Here is an 18,192-nt window from a genome sequence, read left to right on the forward strand (position 1 = left end):
AGAGTTTCACAAGTCAAATTGCTGCTGTAGATGAATAAGGGCATGATGAGCCTTGGAGGAAGAACTCCTATATCTAGATTGTCTGTCAAGTAAAGGATGTAAAGGCAAATTAAAATCACCATCCAATAGAACTTTGCAGCATGATATTCCAGTAATACTTGAGAAATAGTATGAAAACAATTTGGATCATCTGAGTTAGGAGCATAGATATTGAAAACCAGAAGAGAGCAAGAGCAAACTTGAAGAAGAGCCTAAACCCAGCAACCAAAAATATCCGAGGATGAATCCACAATCTGAGCATTAAAGTTCTTGTGTAGAAGGATAGCAACACCTCTTTTCTTGCCAACATCTGAAGAGAATATCACATCACCAACCCAGGTCTGCCTCAGTTTGAGAGATTCCAAAGAACTGAGATGTGTCTCTTTTATAAAACAGATATCAGGATGTAGAGACCCAATATAACAGAGCACCTTCTTCCTCTTGATGGAATGAATAATTCCATTAACTTTCAACAACACACATTGAAGGTCAGCTACATTCAAATAAGCAACGACTGTGATCCAACCAGCCTGATCCCAATGAAAATAAAAAGGAAAGATAATCCTCATAGCTGCAGAAAAAGCATTGGATGTCAAAGAAAAAAATCCAATAATAAGACAAAAGGAAAAATGACCAGAAAAAAGGCCATTCCACTTGTAAATCAAAACCAGGAAAAGACAAGCAGGAGAATGAGAGTGAGGAGGAGAGCAAGCTCCAATACACCTGCAAAACAGGAGGTGAAAATTAAAGTTGCTGCCATATTTTACCTAAGTAAGAGCATTGGTTTGCCATTAAAAAGGCAGTAATATGAAAACCAGAGTCACTGGGTGAGATTGTGTGCTTATAAAATAAAGTCACAACTCACATAATTATCAAGGAGTCAGCTAACAAAGGATCCAGAAACTGCTTCAGCTCATCTGGAGACTCAAAGGTCTTGGTGTGATTATTATATGTGATGTTCATGGTTGCTGGATAGAAAAGCCCAAATTGCACACCAAGACATAGGCCACAGCTCAAGCAGAGCCTTCTAATGCATCAACTTCGCCAAATTAGGAACAAAGCAAACTTTATTGCTTTAACCAGCAAGGACTTCTTTTTACGGGTAGTTTGAAGGATCTCTAGTGCCTGCAAGTAGCAAAGCACTTTCAATACTACCAGCCGGGGGAAGTTGGAATTAGGTAGGGAACTCTATAGGCTCTTTCAATCCTGAAAGGATGGGAGAAATGGATCCCCAACCATTGTGGAATTTAGATTCCAGAAATGAGAGCATATTAGTACCTTCAATTCCCTCCCACAGTCCAAGGATCCTGATATTGTTTCTTCTGTTTCTGTAGAGAAGTCCTCGACATCCTGTTGTAGCAATTCAAAGCAGGTAAGTATGTCAGCTCCACGCCATATTGGTGGTGCATTGTACCAGGTCATTGAGTCAGAGTGTATAGGAGATGATCTTAGAGGTTAATTCAGTGACCGCCAATTTGATCTCACCAGTCACAGCAATGTTATCTTTAGCATTTCGGTTGAGTTGCAGCAACTCAGGCTTGATGGCATCCTGAGAGGTCTGACCCTCCAGCTTGGCCAGCGGCATCTTCACAGGGACAGAGGATTGTGTTTTGAATGCTTAGTCCCAGAGGAAAGGGAAAAGGTGGCCTCAATTTTCCCACCTTTGATGGAAGACATGCTGGGTTAATGGCTCTGAAAAGAAAAAGTGAAATTTGGCAAAAAAAAAAAAAAAATACTGGTAAGCAACACCAAAGAAGGCAGAATTGTGGCTGTGAGTGAAATTAGGCTGCCATCATCCAAGCTCCTTGCTAGCGCCCCGTCCTTTGCTGTATTTAACTTACATACTCCATTTAGTGTTACGTATGTCTAGATGGGAAGCAACTGAGGGAACTGACAGTTCTGACCCTGCTTCAGATGATTTCACTCTAACTCTGAAGGGTTGCTTTGTGTAGTTCCTTCTCCATTATAAGGGTTACAGGTGGGTGATGGTAACATAGGCATACCTCAGATCTTTTAATTTTCAGTCAGATTGTTGTGGATTGGGAAGAGGACCATGCACGTGTACATCAGTAGCAGCATGGGTGGGGACCATGCATATGTGCACCAGTAGTAGCATGCACACAAACTTTCTCACATACACACACACACACACAAACCCACTCATACCCTCTTTCACACACACACACACACACACACACACACACACACACACACACACATACATGCTCATTTTCCCATACACACTGTCACTCCCTTCCCCTCATTCACCTCTAAACTCTCATGCTCGTGCACACTCACTCAGTTCTCCTCTTCTTCCAAATATACACTCATCTAAGTAATAGCAAACCAGACACCCTCCACTGCCAAACACTTTGTGAAATACCACAAACCCATGCAAAAAAGAAAAAAAAAGACACCTAGAACCTTGCCATACCATGTAGCACTAATTCTCAGAACTCAAACAGCAGCAACCTTATCTATGAAAAGGTAACAATGCAAATATTATACAATGCCCTAGAACACCCAAACACCACCTACTGGGGAAAAAGAACATGCCGGACTGCTGCAAATCCCTACAGAGAAACTGCATGCTAACAGAAATACTTCACCTTACTAACCAGTAAGAAAAAGGATAATTCCCTTGTGTAGGTTCTTGGTGAGGCCTTACCTAGAGTACTGTATTCAGTTTTGGACACTGTATCTCAAAAGGGATAGAGACAGGTGACCAAAATGGAGTGGGGTCTCCATCAAATGACTTATGAGGAGAGGCTGAAGGACCTAAACATGTATACCCTGGAAGAGAGGAGGTGCAGGGGAAATATGATAAAGACCTTCAGATACCTGAAAGGTTTTAATGATGCATGAACTTCAAACCTTTTCCATTGGAAAGAACATTGTAGAACTAGGGGTCACAAAATGAAACTTTAGTGGGGGACAACTCAGAACCAATGTCAGGAAATATTTCTTCACAGAGAGGGTGGTGGATGCCTGGAATGCTCTTCTGGAGGAGGTGGTGAAGACAAAAACAGTCAAAGAATTCAAAGGGGCATGGGATAAACACTGTAGGTCCCTAAAAGCTAGAGGACAGAAATAAAGAAAAAAGTGCATGGGAGTAACCCGCTTAGTGAAACAGTACTACTCTTAGCAGAAGCATGGGGAGTATTACCCTCAACCAATAAGCCTTGATACTTTTGACGCAATTGCAACCTCACTTTCCACTTTGATGGTGGGGGGAAAAAAGAGGAATTGGATTCAGGTGGCAATCAACACAGGCCCCCACTTTTACTGTCTGGTGATACTGATATGCGGATATAAGGGAAAAAGCATAGGACTGTTTCTATGGCCAAGTCCAAAAGCAAAGCAAGTCAGCATTACTGGAATTTTCAGGAAGGCTCCTCACCCAGTAAAAATATTGCCAGCAGTCATTTTTTATGGGTTTAACAGTTTTTTTTGTTTTTGATTGTAAATATGACTAACCTTATCACAAGGATTGGGCATAGCTGCATGGACTACCCTTAAGAGAAACTTGGGGGTGACCTACACGGGTCAATGGGAAGCCTCCTCCATTCTTCCTGCCCCCGCGCAGGCCAATTGGAAGCCTCCTCCCTTCATCTGCCAGTGGGAGTAGGAAGCAGGGAGGCAGCCTTTGATTGGCCAGTGAGGCAGGAAGAAGGGGCATCGCATAGCCTGGGGGTGGGGTGGTTTGAGGGGGGCTGGGAGGAGTGGCAGTGTTGAAGCCCGACCCTGACCCCGACAAAGCAAGTTCGTCACAGAAGCTCATGCCCATGGCGGCAAAAAAGAAACCCGACCCCGTCCAAGCAAGGCTGCCATGGGAGCCCATTCCTGTGGCAGCAAAGAAACCTGACCCCAACCAAGCAAGGCCGCCACTGAAGCTCATCCCCATGGCAGTGAAAAACAAGGCACGCTGAGTAAAGCTGCGGCGGAACTGGAGCCCATCCCTGCAGTGAAGAAGAGATTTGGCGGTGAGGCCCAGTGCATGCATGTGAGAATGGGGGCCTGAGTGTGGGTGTGCGGGTGTGTGTGTGTGAATGGGAACCTGGTTGTGAGTGTGAATAGGAGCCATGGTGAGAGCTTGTGTTTGTGGGTGTGAATGGAAGCCTGGGTGAGAGCTTATGTATGTGGGTTTGAATGGGTGTAAGAGCATTTGTGTGTGATTGAGAGAGAGACTGGTCAGGTTGGTGATGTGTTTCTGTGTGAGAGAAAAAGATTGGTTAGGAAGATCTGGTGTGTGTCTAAGAGACTGAGACTGGTCGTGGGGTCTAATTGGGTGTGTATCTGTGTGTGTGTGTATGTGTGTGTGTGACTGGTTGGGGGCCCTAAGAAGATCGTGAGGACAGAGTGTGTTCCACAATACAGGTGTAACTTTGTGCAGATTAGTTTGTGTGCATTATTGCAGATCCTGGGACTATGCTAGGTGCTATATTTCTCATTCCATTTTTTCAGGTTTGCACCTCATGCAGAGTGGCTTTTTTGGTTTTCCACTCCAGTTTCTGTCTCCATATTTATAATTTGTGGTCTTTCCATACTTGGTGAAGCTCAGTTCTGGGTGCGTGACAAAGATGAAGTATTTTACTAGCATGTAGGCATTTGTATCAATCTTATTTGTTGTGTTTTCTCAATAGGATATGCATTAGTGGTAAATTACTGTCTTTTCATAAGGAGGGGTATTGTGCCTGGTAGTAAAGGGAGTTTGTTTTGCTTTTACTGAGAAGTCATCAGAACCAAAATATCCTTTTTGTATGGTGAGTTGTATGGGTAATGCCCTAGTTCTGCTCTGACCCATTGTTGAGGGTCGAGGGAGTTCCTGTGGATGCAGAAAGTATATTTACATTTAGCCCCGTGATGGTCACATGTTCAGTGTGTCATGCATATGAGAACCATCTGTCAGGTGTGTCCCAGCTGAAAAAAGGTTGAGAACCACTGATCTAAATCACTATTTAGATCTGTGTTCCACTGATGTATAAGCTTAACTGATGCTCCAGCCTCAAAAAAGCTCTGATCTAATGGTAATATATAGCACGGATATTAGATGTCAAGCTCATTTTTTTTTTGCAACATAACACCCCTTCTATTCCCTTGCATTCCTATCTAGAGTTTTATTATTGGTTATATACTCACTGTGACAAGTCTTATCACAGCTGTAAATATAAATACTGTGTTGTGCTTCAAACACCCCCATCAGCTCAGTGAAAGTTTTAAATTTCCCATCCTCTAGTAATTAGCCAAGAAATTGGAGCCCTCCCTCCTCCCATCTCTCAATGTCTGGAGAAAAGGTATGCTGTGAAAGGTTGGGATTCTGTGACAATGAGGTCATATAGGACCTACCTAGGGACATCTAGCGATTTGGAATGCTGTTTAATGGATCTCCACACTTCAACATGCTATCACTTTATCTCTCACACAGGCTCTCACTCCCACATGTTGTCTCTCTGTCACTCATACATAGGCACTCTCTCTCTCTCTCTCTCTCTCTCTCTCTCACACTCACACACACACACTATCAGGGTCTCAGTCTTCCCCTCACCTCTGGGTCTCCTCTTCTTGGGCTGCTGCGGATTGAGGTCCATGGTGGCCCTGCTGACAGGCCTCTTCTAGGGCTGCCATGGGATAGGTGTTGTGTCCGTCGGACGCAGACGGCTGCGACTGCCCTGCCTCACCTCTCTTTTACCCTTTTCCTCCTCCCTTGGAAGGAAGGCTGCCTCCGCTGCTGTTTGCCGAAACCCTCGGTGTCTCCGATCCAGCATGGGCGTCCCCATCCACCATGCTTCTTCCTGAGGCCTCTTAGGGCACGCGCGCGCATGCTGCCTACATTTTTTAATACGTCATGGTGGGAACCTCGGGGGTGGCTCCACCGCATGACGTCAGTACCTCTGGGTATTTAAACCTCCGCTCCGCTCCAATACAACGAGTTAGCAAGGACTTCGGTTTTGCTACTCTGACCGCTTCTAAGCTGCTCGCTTGGATTCCTCACTACCCTCCAGGGTATCTCGCTCCTACGGAAGCTCTGGGTACCTGCTCCTTGGGAGCTTCTCACAGCTTGGAGAAGAGATGGCTGAGGGGGGATATGATAGAGGTCTTTAAGATCATGAGAGGTCTTGAACGAGTAGATGTGAAGCATCGGATAATAGAAGGACTAGGGGGCATTCCATGAAGTTAGCAAGTAGCACATTTAAGACTAATTGGAGAAAATTCTTTTTCACTCAACGCACAATTTGTTGTGGGAGTCTCAGTTTAGTGGACCCTTGAGCCAACCTGCTGGAGACTGGGAATAGATGGTCAATGTCTCTAATGAATAGCAGGCCAGGAGGCAGATGTTCAGGCAGGACATAGATGCTCTTCACCCTGGAAGCTGGTACTCCCCTGGGAAGAGCCCGTAGGAGCCCAACCGCTGGGACTTAGGTGGCTTCACCCTTGGAAGCCGAAGCCCCCCCGGGAGGAGCCCGTAGGGGCCCGGCCGCTGGGACTTAGGCAGGTTATGGATCAGGACAGGTAATTGGAACCAGGCTAGGACAGTAGCAATACTGTAACTGGGTTTGGGTTCTGGAACCAGGCAGGAACTGTAGCAAGACTCAGGTACTGGAACCAGGCCAGGAACTATAGCAGGACTCGGGTACTGGAACCAGGCAGGAACTGTAGCAAGACTCGGGTACTGGAACTAGGCAGGAACTGTAGCAAGACTTGGGTACTAGAACCAGGCAGGAACTGTAGCTGGTAAACAGGAACCAAGCAGGTACTGTAGCAGGCAGGCAGGAACCAAGCAAGTAATGTAGCAAGCAGACAGGAACCAAGCAGATTCTGTAGCAGGAACGGAGCGACAAAGCCAAGCGAGTCACTCTGGGGCACAGCACAACAGGAAACCGGGAAGCTAACCCGTTGCAAGGCGAGGACTGGATGGCCGCGGCCGGCTTATCAAGGCTGCGGCGTCTGATGTCAGGAACTGGGCGGAGTCACCACTGGTGGGAAATGGGCTAGAAAGGCACTCCTAGGCGCGCGTGCACGCGCCTAGGAGCAGGACATCCTCAGGCACCTTCGCGGCGGCGCAGCCCCAGTGGGAACACCACCAAACAGGCCGCAAGCCAGGCTCCGGAGGCGGGAGCAGGTCCGGGAACAAGGAGGTAAGTGCCTGGCCGCGGTGCTCGTGACCAGGACCGCAACACAATTAAGCTCTGGAATTTATTGCCAGAGGTTGTGGTTAGTGCAGTTAGTGTAGCTGGGTTCATAAAAGGTTTGGATAAGTTCTTGGAGGAGAAGTCCATTAACTGCTATTAATCAAGTTGACTTAGGGAATGGCCTCTGCTACTGGCATTAATAGCATGGGATCTTCTTGGCATTTGGGTACTCATCAGGTTCTTATGGCCTGGTTTGGCCTCTGTTGGAAACAAAATTATTCAGAGTAATTAAATGGAGGATTGCTATAAATTGCAAAAGGACCTTGTGAGATTGGAAGACAGGGTATCCAAATGGTAGATGAAATTTAACATGGACAAGTGCAAGGTAATGCGCACAGAGAAAAGTAACTCATGCTGTAGTTCTTTTATGTTAGGTACCATATTAGGAGCTAGAACACAGGAAAAAGATGTAGGCATCTTCATGGACAATACATTGAAATCCTCAGTTCAGTGTGCTGAGGGGGTCAAAAAAGTAATCAGAATGTTAGGAATTATTAGGAAAGCAATGGTGAATAAAACAGAGATTGATATACCTTTATATTGTTCCATGGTGAGACTGCACCTTGACTCCTGTGTACAATGTTGGTCACTGCATCTTAAAAAGATACAGTTGCACTGGAAAAGGTACAGAGCAGAGTGACCAAAATGATAAAGGGGATGGAATGGCTCTCCTATGAGGAAAGGCTAAAGAGGTTAGGGAAGTTCAGCTTGGAGAAGATAAGGCTGCAGGGAAGAGGGATATGATAGAGGTCTATAAAATCTTGAGAGGATTAAAATGGCTTGGTTATTTCCTCTTTCAGATATTACAAGAACTGGGGAGCACTCCATGAAGTTAGAAGTAGCACATTTTAAACAAATCATAGAAAATTGCTTTTCACTCAATGCACAATTAAGCTCTGGAATTCAATACCAGAGAATGTGTGTTGTGTGTGCCGGCCCCGGCAGGCCCGCGGCCGGGTCCACTTACCCCCGTCTGCCTGCTCCAGCACCCGGTTCCTCCTCTCTTGTGACCGTAGGCAGCCACCTTCGCACCCGAGTTGCCTCCAGTGCTCCCAGCTCCTCTGCGGTCCTCCCAGCTCCACGGCGGTTCTCCCACGGGGAGACACTGCCATCTCGTGCCATACTGCCTCCTAGGCATGTGCACATCTGCTTTTAAAGAGGCTGTGGCGGGAAACTACACCGCAGTCCCGGATGATGGCATCACTAGGACCTGGTACTTAAGGCCGGGCCCAGCCAGTGCTATTAAGTAAGCTGACTTAGGGAATAGCTGCTACTTATTACTAGCATTAGTAGCATGGAATTTATTTACTGTTTGGGTACTTGCCAGGTACTTGTAATTTGGATTGGCTACTGTTGGAAACAGGATGCTGGACATGATTTATCCTCCATCTGACACAGTGAGGCAATTTCTTATATTCTTATTATTGAGACCCACAAAATAATTTAATTAGAAATAGGGCTTTAAGTTTCAGTTCAGCTATGGAATTCCCATCTGGATAGGCTTTGGTATTATCTGACCGCCCCAAATTTATAATAATCTACCATTCATTTACAGCAGAGTTATAGAACAGACCGAGAGAGGGAGAGAGCGCGAGCAAGAGAGAGAGAGGCAGAGGGGTAACATGTTACCAGAAGGGAGATCATCAGTAAAGCTTAGGTTATGCTTTTCAGTTTGCCCCACTCCCCCTCTGCTCTTAAGTAAAGCGTCTTGTCTGGTTGACGAGGCTTTAATAATTATAATTATGTAATAATTCATAAGAGTATAAAGTGTTTCATGGTTCTGCCTGGATCTAAATTTCTATGAACGCCAACATTTGCTTTTTTAAAATTAAAAAAAAATCTCTGAAGATTTGAGAAAAAACCCCACATCTTTGGAAAATGAGAGCAGGGTGAAGCGTAAAGTGTGCCTGACTATACTAAAAATAGAGACGTCTGCAGACTATCGGTGAACAATTTAAACACTTTTAAATTCTCATTCTAGATTTTTTTTTTTTTTGGTCCTGTCCAAGGTGCTGAAATATCTCAGTTGTTTTTGGGTGTCCGGCTCTCGTGTTTTATGATTTAATTCTCAATCTGTTAGGGTTCTTTTAAACTTAATAATTCGAACTGATGTTTATATATGAGATTGTTCAGTGTGGGTGTGTCTAGATTAGAAAAGCGGGAAGTGTGCACTTTCAAATGCTTAAATTTGGCCTTTATGTTTTTGATCTTTTAAAAGCAAGGCAAGTGGGTGTCCAGAAAAATACAGCATATCTTCCCGAGGTTGTGAGATCCATCGCTAGGATTAATGTTGTAGTTTATTGTGAAACCCCAATAATTGGAACTCGGATGTCAAGGAATCCCTGACGATGGGAGAGAGGGGCAGAAAAAAGGAAACACTAGCAAGCAATCTAGTTTGTGCCAGAGCTGTCATGTTCACAGTTTCGTTTAAACTTTCTCTAATAAAATCTCAGTGCGAATGCTCACACCTTGCTGCTGTGTTAATGTAATGATTTATTAGATTTGAACTGAACCCCAAGAGAGAGGAAGAGCAAAGAAATAGGGCCGAGGGCTTTGAAAACCCATTAGGAGGATGGCCTTGCTCGAAAGAAGTGCAACCACTTCTTCTGCAGCTCTGGCAAGGTCTGCACAACTGAAGAAGAGAAGGTAAATCAAAATTCTCTGGAAAATAATTCTATACCCCAAATGTTCTAATTTGAAGCTGGCTTGTCAATAAATAGGTTAAAGAAATATGTACATTATGGATAGTGGAAATGAATATGAATCTAGACCAAAAAAAAAACCAACGGACTGCATCAGAGAGCAGATCTCTTAGTGGAAATACCACACACTGCATCTGCTGTCCTATTTATTGCCATACAAGTAATTTTATTGCTAAGGACGTTAAATAGTTAAACATCTGCACTGGAGATGGCTGGGAATACTGCAGAAACAGCATTTACAGCCCCAGAGAGGTGGAGAAGGTGGGAAGAGGGAAGGCAGGGGCTCTTAGCCATTGCTCAGCAATGACACCTTGTGGCCATGCTCATATTCCATACTTCTACATTCTAGAGCACTGATGGCGAACTCCAGTCCTCGAGTGCCACAAATAGGCCAGATTTCAGGATTGCTACAACAAGTATGCATGAGAAAGACTTGCATGCACTGCATCCATTGTATGCAAATCTATGCCATGCATATTCATTGTGGATATCCTGAAAACCTGGTCTGTTTGAGGTACTCAAGGACTGGAGTTCACCATCCCTGTTCTAGATGGAGTCCTCTGGCTCCTGACCAAGGACTATCTCTGCAATGGTATAAAGGTGTGTGTGTGTGTGTGTGCGCGCGCGTGTATGTGATATAAAAATAGGAGACTCTCAGATAGTTTCTAACTGAGTTGGAAGTCCAAAGGAGAAGATAGAAACTGATTTGTTCAAATATAAGAGGGCAATTTCCATACTCCTTGTGGAGTTTGCAGTGCAGCCAGTACTTTTTAACAACAGGAGTGCAAATTCATTTTCAAAAAGAAGGGTCTCTTGGAGTTTCCGTTTGAAAATGCTGCCAATGAGCACAACAAGGGTGCAACAGCACCAGTGCACTTTGCATCTCTATGGGAACAGATGCTGAGTACACAGTATGTGTAAAGATTTGAACATGAAATCATTGTGTGTACTTTAACTCCCATCACCTAGCTCCGCTGGGTTTTTTTTCTAGGGTAAACATATGTTCCACCGTAGAGCTGGGAGGAGAGAGGGGAGGCAATGTTCAGACCTATTCCCTTAAACACAAGTTAGTCTGCCCCTTAACTTTGGATGATTTATAACTAAATAAGGGGAGCAGAGGAATCAGCTTGAAAGCCCAGGCAAGGATGAACCTAAAGCACAGCTTAGGATTCAAGAAGAAACTGATGGGGAACCTTAAGAACATGGACTGATAGCACATTAAGGGATATTTTAAAAGTGATCTGGAAGCATTGTGGTTAAACTGAAATAACTGAATTTTGGGCATGGGAAGTCAAAAAGACAAAATGGAGGAACTGGACCACACATAAGGTTGGAGGTGCCCTACCCCTTGAAAGTTATCAGATGAAGTCAGTTTGCTCACATTACTCTTGCTGTGCAGAGCACAAACAAGGTTACAGCCTCTGTGTGGAGAGACTTCCAAAAGAAAGCCACTGCTCACCTCCCCTTTCTAATCAAGCTCTGAGTGACTCGAGAGGCCTCAGGCCTTCCTCCAAATTATTTATTGACAGCATTTATCCCCTGCAAGCCCAGAAGCCTCACACCACAAGAAATTACTTCTTCTGGAAATGGCTTTATTTTCCCACTTATGCGGCAGAATGTGTGCAATCAAGACTAGAAAGCTCTGAATGTAAGCACACTCTACAGCACAGGCATTAATATTTCAAAAATAGGGGGAGGCGGGAGCTGGTTTGAGGTTCACTGTGCAACAACACAGCAGTCTGGTGGCTGCACCATAGTTGGTTCTGGGCAGGCACAGCCCTCATAGCAGAAGGGAGGAAAATTACACATTAAACAAGAACTCTCAGGCAGTAGTTCTCAAACCTGTCCTCAGGACTCACTCAGCCAGTTGTGTTGTCAGGATAGCCACAATGAATATGCATGAGATAGATGCGCATGTAATGAGGCAGTGCATGCAAATCTATCTCATGCATATTCATTGTGGCTATCCTGACAATACAACTGAAAGGGTCTGTCTCGTTTGAAAACCACCGCCTTAGAGTATTTGCTTCCATTTCCTTTTTAAATGAACTGCTCAGGAAGAACAAATTTATTAAAAAAAAAAAAAAAAAAAAAAGATAATATATTTGTAGAGTACATTTAAAGGTCTTCTGTTTCAAAATAGTACCTTCTATTCTAAGCTGCCAGGAACCAAAATTCCTCTTGAATTTAGCCTACAAATAAGTTAGATTACTCTTTTTGAATATTATTTTCAAATTGAAGGAAGAAACGCTGCGATGGGGGAAAAGAATCAGAGAATCATTGGCAGGAAATAACTGAGCGAGACCAAACTACCACTAGAGGGCACGAGAGCTTCAGACTTGAAGCCGAGGGCTCGGTCCACGCCGGAGGGAGGCACAGAAAAGGGAGGGACTGGCTGGAGAATTTTCTAGTTTGCGAACAGCTCTCTGGTGTAATGACGGAGCCTCCCCCTCTCCCAGCTCACACCTGACTGCCGGGCTCCTCTGACATGACAGGTAGAGAGCAGCAAGGCTCCGGCTGCTGCAGGCACCGCTCCTCGCGCTGTCCTGCCTCCAGCACTGCGTGGGGCCTCTGAAACTGCAGGCTCTGCTCTCCCCAAGCACCAAAGGGACCAACCCCCACCCCAAGCAAAAGTTCTGGACAGGATCTCTCTCTCTCTCTCTCACTGTCCAGCGTGCACGGAAGAGATCTCTGCAAACGGGCTGGGCTTGGTTTATGCAAGGAGATGGCTCTTTGAAGGAAAAGTTCTGCAACTGGCTTGGATTTTCTTTTTCTTGCGGGCACCGTGGTTACGCTTTATGATTTGCTTTCGACTTAAAGCGTGAGAGCTTTTCAACTTGAAGGATTGAATCTATCCAACTCTCATTTTTCAGGCCAATAAGCAAACCTAAGAAGACAACCTTTGCAAGGAACGCTTTTCCCAACATAAATTCAGAAGCCTCGTCTTGCCTGAGGAAGGAGGGAAGCTTTAGTAGAAGTCACTAACTTCCAGTCACACGTGTTGCGCTCCTCTCGCCTGAAAGAACCCGAGACAATCTTGTTAGGTCGTCTTGCGTTTTAACGACTTCTTTTGTTTTCTCTCAGTCACCCGAATACTTTTGTGCTACTTACCATGGAAGAGCCCGTCCAGGGCGGCCACAAAGTGGCAACACCTGAATCAGATTAGATATTGTAAGTGGGGTGCTTTAACCCTCCCCACTCTAGATCCCTTGCTATTCTCTACGAAAGACTGGACGTGCCCTTCCACTTGATTTCCTCTCTGCTGCACTGGGAGATCCGCAGGCAGCTGGGGCCAGCTTCAACCTCGGAGCCCTTCTGTGCACTGAAGCAGACAGAAGAGCCACCCCTGCCCCAAGCTGTTATGCATGCACACACACGCCTTGCTGGTGGCTGAAAGGAATCAGTAAGTTTTGTTTGGGAATTATTTTTTATTGGTGAGAAGTAAACTATTGGTATATATTATTTAGTGTGATTGTGCTTTTAATAGTCAGTAAGGCAGCTAATAAACAGAAGTTAACGTGTTTATTTTTTAATAATCAGTAAGACAGGCAATAAACAGAAGTTAGATAGTGTGTTTATTTTTAAATAGTCTGTCAGTAAGGCAGCCAATAAACAGAAGTTATTGTGTATGTATTTTTCAACCCTCCCACTCCTCTCCCACCCACCCCTAGCTCAACCTTTAATTTATAGGCAGGTACCACTTTCACACTAAAAAAACCCAAACAAACAGCCCTTTAACTTCACGAATCCCCCACACCTTATTGAGAGTTTGATCATTCCCCTGTAGGCCACTACCAGACAAATAGTGAATACACTAATACATTTAAAGGACCCTAATTAGACACATTCCTACTCCCATACCAACCTAAAACTTAACTAGGAACTGAACAAATTTGAGATGAAGGCAGTAGTCCAGCAGCAAGAGGGGGGCCTCCCAGTCTTTTGCGTTGAGTGTCACATGTATGATTTTTTACCCACCAGTGAGAAGTTGTCATGTGCATTTGATGCAAAGAGTTCCTGTCTTTCAGAGAACGAGTCTGATCTCTGGAGGCCAGAGTGGCAGACCTGGAGGAGCTGAGGCAGAGAGGTATATAGATGAGCCCTTCAGGGTCATAGTAGCCAAGTCCCAACTTCACACTGGCAGCCCTGGTGCTGCCTTAGAGGAAGAAGGTCTCATGATCAGAGAGCATCAACCTGGTGCATCAGGAAAGGATCCTGTAGCAAGGACCTGCTCTCCAGGTGGTGCATTGTCCTCTCACACCGAGGATGTGTCTCCCAGGGCTACTGCCCAGGAAGGAAGGGTTAGTTTGGCCATCATAGTTGGTGATTCGATTATTAGGAATGTAGTCAGCCAAGTGGCTAGTGGGCATGAGGATTGCCTGCTAAAATGCCTACCTGGTGCGAAGGTGGCGGATGTCACGCATCACCTAGATAGGATTTTAGACAGTGCTGGGGAGGAGCTGTCTGACATAGTTCATGTGGGCAGCAACGACATAGGAAAATGTGGAGGGAGGTTCTGGAAGCCAAATTTAGGCTCTCAGGCAGAAAGCTGAAAGCCAGAACCTCCAGGGTAGCATTCTCTGAAATGCTCCCTGTTCCATGTGCAGGTCCCCAGAGACAGGCAGAGCTCCATAGTCGCAATGATGCAAGGAAGAGGGATTCAGTTTTGTAAGAAACTGGGAAACCTGGGGAAAGGGGAGTCTTTTCCAATGGAATGGGCTCCACCTTAACCAGGGTGGAACCAAGCTGCTGGCCGTACCAATTTTTCGTGGTCGATACTGATCCTTAATTTCCCCAGTGACTGGACGGCTGTCCGGCATTACATTTGTCAATAAGGCAATGGAGTTCAAAAAATGCCCAAATTGCCCTCGCACAATGTCAATCACAGATGCCCTCATCGAATGTGTTCCTTTTTTTTTTTATTCTCTCTTTATTAATTTTTAACTATCATTACAAGTATATCTTGCAATATGAAATCTTACAGAAATTGAAAAAATAAGAACATGTTTTACAACATTAATGAAATAGTACAATCTTAAATTTTGTTTCAAATTCTGTTATATTTTAAAGGGAAAATTAGAGAAGCATACTAAACATGAGCAAAAATATTAACATAGTATTACTCAATATTAAAAGAAAAAGTAAGGAGTCCCCCCTAATTTAATTCAATCTGCCATTATCTCCCCAGTAGTACCCTCAACTGCTCTGGATCCAAAAACTGATAATTCTGGCCATTGATCTTAAATGTACATTTACAAGGGTATCTGAGTATGAATTGTCTACCTTTTTCAAATACTCCTTTTCTTAACGCTAGGAATTTCTTCCTTCTAAGCTGTGTAGATCTTACAAGATCTGGATTAATCCAGATCTTTTGACCGTAATAGGTTTTTAATCTATTACGGAAAAAGTACTTTAGAACATTATCTTTATCAGAGATAAACGCGAAAGTAACCAACAAAAAACCTCTTTGTTCTATATTTAGATCTTGTGATTTCAAAAGAAAATCTGAAATGTCCATAGTTGGTTCAGCATTCATTTTTTGATTTTCCAAATCATTTTTATCCTTATCTATCTGATCAAGTTTCTTCATCTTAACTGCTCCATTAACATAGAAGGCATTAACAATTGTTGGAATACATTGCTCAGGGATTTTTAAGATTTGTTTAATATGCTCTCTAAACAATTCTGAAGGGCTCATATTTCCTATAATAGGGAAGTTAACAACCCTCAAATTTAATGCTCGAGTATAGTTCTCTATGTTTTCTATTCTTTTCTGAAATTCGCTTTCTGTTTTTATTTGCTGTATTTGTATTTGTTCAGCTTGTATTAAACGTTCTATATTAATAATTTGTTTTTGCTCAATCTCTAATGTTTCAGAGTTTCTTTTTTTCAACAATATTGGTTTCATTAACTACATCTGTAAGTTTCATAATTGATGAGTCCAATTTAGCCATATAGTTCCATAAGGCATCCATTGTTATTGATGCAGGTCTAATTATTACATCTTGGATATTCTTGTCTTTCGGTTTTCTCTCTTTTTCTCGAATTGTATTATGTTCATTTTTCCCTTCAATCTTAGATGTACTCTGTTGGTAATGAGTAATTGAAGAATTATCCAGTTCTTCCCTAGATAATACATTAACTCCTTCAGAATCATCACTTTTTCCTTCCAGAAGCATAGGGTCACCCTGTGGGATGCCTGGTATTCTTAGGGGTTGATCCCCCCCTCTCTACCAGGCGGCAATGGAATTTCAGGTACTCCTGGACTTAATGAGATGTCCTAGGCCATTAGGGGCAAATTCCACTCTAATTCTACCCCTAAAGTGTCCCCCTCAACAGGAGTTAACAAGAGGGAATTTGTTCAAGAAATGTCTGAGACAATCCCCTTTCAATTGCATACAGAAGAGGATACAAGGCACAGGACTTTGGAAGTCCTCCAATTTGTGAATGCTCCTAAAGAAATTGTCACCATACCAATACATGAAGTGCTAGTTGACCTTCAACATCACCTGTGGGAACATCCCTGCACTGTACCACAGGTAACTAGGAGGTCAGATGCCACATATTTGGTGCAGCACATACCTGGATTTCAAAACACTCAGCTCCCACATTTGACCAAGCTCCACTATCGGAGTACTAGAGGAAGGCTTTATTTTCGCCTTTCTCTTTGTATGTGGCATCACTGATAAAGGTAGCAACTTAAAAGGCAAAAGGAGAGCTAGGTTAAGGAGCAGCAGCGGTTTCCTTACTTAAACCACAAATATACTTCTCTAGTGGAGGAGAAGGAGAGTTAAATCAAAAGTAAAAGTAAAATATTTTTTTTATATTTGTGGTCGAGATAGTTCAAATCCAAAAATTCTTCAGTAGAGAGATAGGAAAACTCAAACTATGTTCAGTCACTCCAGCCAATCCAGTCAAAGCCACGCGCCTTCGGCAGCTGCGCACTGTAGGAGGGCCATTTATACCCTCCTTCCGGCCCCTCCTGATGATGAAACTGCCGGTGATTGGCTCCCTTGTCGCTCGGTCTGGGCGGAACAAGTTCTACCCCCAAAGCTCAGTCTTTGGCAATGTAAGGGAAGCCACAACGAAGCAGGAAAGAAGGTGATAAGGTAATTCAGTAATTTTCTCTCCGTAAAAGGGATAGTACCTCTCTTTGCCTTGTTGGATCTTGCCATAGGAGGGCCATTTATACCCTCCTTCCAGCCCCTCCTGATGATGAAAGTGCCAGTGATTGGCTCCCTCGACGGTTGGTCTGGGCGGAACAAGTTCAACCCCCAAAGCTCAGTCTTTGGCAATGTAAGGGAAACCACAATGAAGCAGGAAAGAAGGTGATAAGGTAATTCAGTAATTTTCTCTCCGCAAAAGGGATAGTACCTCTCCTTGCCTCCTCGAATGTGTTCTATACTTAGGTGCAGGACATAATGTTTCTTCATGTCCTCAATGTGCCGAGATGACTTCAAAAGGTAGACCGGCCCGTCTAGAGAAAATGGAGCATCTCTTTAAAATTCAACTGCTTCCATCGACATCGACACAGTCTTCACCAGCAAGAGTTTCCAAAAAGGTAACATAAAAACCCACTGAGTGCATGAGGGTAGTGGGGACCCACTATCCCCGACTCCGTCCAAGGCGTCAACTAAATCTGCTTCGGTAGTGGAAAAACAACCGAGCACAGAGAGAAGCATCGACACCGGCATCGACGGGAAACATCCGGTGCGGGATCCGATCCGGGAGCGGGCTCGATGGTTATCGAACCGCCCCCCAAGAAGGCCAGGGTAGAACAATCATTGATGCCCTCGACACCTCATGATCCAAGGCAATCCCCACCGATATCGGTGCCGGGTACTGTGCCCCCACAGGGACCTGTGGAGGAGCCGGTTTTGCCTACTCTGCCACCCCTATAGCTGCTCTGTCCTCATCAGCTATACGGGAGGTACTGGAACAATTTATCCACCAGGTAGTTGTTGATGCCCTTCAAGAGCTTCATCCACTGGTGCCAGTTCCCATTCCTCCACCAATGATGGAACCATTGATGCTCGCACCACTGCTATCTAGGCTTGATATTTTGATGGGTGCCATGCTGACGCAACCTGCGCCATCGATGCCAAAGACACTGATCAAACACCCGAAAGACCCAATACCGATACCGGGCTCTTCGGACGACAGAGGCACCGACTCTGACCAACAACCATTGACGCATCAGCTGATGCCAGGACCATTGGGACTCTGGGGATCGAGACGTCTGATTCCACCATCGATACCAT

Source organism: Rhinatrema bivittatum, chromosome 2 (genome assembly GCF_901001135.1).
Source record: "Rhinatrema bivittatum chromosome 2, aRhiBiv1.1, whole genome shotgun sequence".
NCBI lineage: Eukaryota > Metazoa > Chordata > Amphibia > Gymnophiona > Rhinatrematidae > Rhinatrema > Rhinatrema bivittatum.